Below are 2,367 nucleotides of genomic sequence, written 5' to 3' on the forward strand. Positions count from 1 at the left end.
TTCCATATTGCACTAATCATGTACATTCAGTACTGCATTGCCTACTAGATGCCTTCAGTTTGTTCTTGGCTTCTTCCAGAGGAAATATCTTTTTCCATGACTACTTGTTCTTGCCAGTATTTGCTCATCCCTAAAGGTTGTCAGGGAAAGATATAGGAGCAAGCAGGTAACTCATAACTGACTTCTCCCATTGGCTACACAAATGGAAGGCAGGAGAAGGCTTATTTCTCACTTGTTTCTCACTGGGCGGAATACTACCTTCACATTGTGCTTCATTTCTATGGATCTATGGGTTGTTTTATAAAAACCAAATGGGAATCTGAGCCAGCTAAAGAACACTCCAGTGGATGCCCAGAATCTAGGCTAAACCCAGAAAGAAGAGCTCTGTGGAAATCCTAAGTAAGGATGGGCATAAACCAGGAAAATGAGGGTCCATCCTGCTTCATGGTTTGTGAAATTTCACAAACCATGAACCTTCATGAACCTTCCCATTTAACAAACTGGTTCATGGTTTGTGACAAAGTAGAACAGCCTTCCCATGGGCTCAAGATACTAAACTTGCAGTGAGTCTTCAGCTGATTGTCTATTACCTGTCCTCCAAATTTGGTGAAAATTGGTTTTAGGGGGGCTGAATTACATCTCCTCAAAGAAGATGCCCACAGGAAAGTGCTCTTTGGGGAAATCATTGGCACAGGTTCAGGAGTGTATTGAATGGACCCCCTGCAAGTAGAGGCATCAAACTCATAGAGGACCTCCCTGGACTACCCCTTTACCTGCCCTCTGAGTTGAGTGAGGATTGGTTGTGTGTGTGTGTGTGGGGGGGGGGTTGTAGTGGCCACCCAAAGTAGGTGCCCTCAGGAAAACTGAAACTATCAAGCCACAAAGATGGTTCTATTTAAAGGGCAAGATAGCTACTGTTTTTCAGACAGTTGCCCTGATCCTGCTTTGGTGGGAAGGGCGGGATATAAGCCAAACAAAAAAAAAAAAAACAAATAAAAACAATACTATGTTGAGTGACATAGTCTTTCCACTGGGGAGACTCATTTTTCTACCTGTCTCACCCTAAACATAGCCCTGAGTTAGGCAAAAGAGGAAGTATAAGCATTGTGTGGGCAATGGGGACATGTCGTCTCACCATACCTATAAAGAGAGTAAGGTCTTTCTGTCAACACACTCTCAAAAAGTTCAGCAACTGAGTGCAGGAGAAACATTTACAAAAAGCATCCTCCTGTTTCAATTCATCTCTTGTTCTGTCTCATCAAGTAAGAAGCTACAACTCTTCCTATACCACTATTGCAAGATGACTGTTAGAGCTCAACATACACACAAAAATAGCATATTTTCCAAAATTCAATCATGAAAGAGAGAGAGAGAGAGAGAGAGAGAGAGAGAGAGAGAGAAGTTGAAAGTAATAGTGAACTGCAAATAAAGCATTCATGGTCTTGGCATAGGAATTAGTTCATGCATATTATGCACCAAGAGCAAAGGAGAAACAGGTCAAACACACCAGCATAGGCTATTATAGGTCAAATTCAGACATTAGTAGATTGGAGGCAGAGATATTTGTGGTATCAGCCCTCCTGCAGGAAAGCAAAGGTGTTATGCCACATCTGAAAGTGACCTTACTTCTCTGTTTCTTAGTTCCTTCTAAAAAAAATCTGTTTGTTTTTAAAAGGTGAGAAAAGAAGTAGGAGTAAAGAAAGAGTAAACTGTGATACTTCTCCTGCTAGAGGAAAAGACAGCGCTAACATTTCTGCAGCTTTAAGATGACTCTGTCTCTCCCAGCTCAAAAATATTTCAGAATCAAGCTGAGAAACTTTTTAGATTCTTAAGGAAATTTCCACAAACTTCTCAGACCTTTCCCAACATTCTAGAACATAATCTACATGCCATAATTGCTTTAAATAGCATTTTCCTGTATGCCATAATTATACATAAAGCTCCAAGTATGTTATCCAATGCTAAACAAAGTTGACAGTAGTGTTGATCTTCTAAATTTAAAAGTGCCAGAGTTCAAATATTAACAATTACAGTGTACAGTGATTACTCAGCAATGTGGAAAAGTCACTAAGTATGCATTCTTCTATATTATGTAGTCAGATTTATATTTTATAACATTTATAATGCAATGTTCCTCCATGAAATTCAAAGCAGCACATTTTGAGTTGGTTTCCCATCTAGGCACTCATCATACCTGTTTAGCTTCAGTAAGATTCAAAGAAAATTCAGATAATGTCCTGAGATCAAGATATGTACTAGGACTGAATTGTTATGTTTAATGGTGTTTAATTAAATTTAACATCCAACAGCTTTTGTGTTCTAACTCCAAATCATCTGAAAGAATGGAGGATGCCTTGCTATTTGTGC

Source organism: Heteronotia binoei, chromosome 3 (assembly GCF_032191835.1).
Source record: "Heteronotia binoei isolate CCM8104 ecotype False Entrance Well chromosome 3, APGP_CSIRO_Hbin_v1, whole genome shotgun sequence".
Taxonomy (NCBI): Eukaryota; Metazoa; Chordata; class Lepidosauria; order Squamata; family Gekkonidae; genus Heteronotia; species Heteronotia binoei.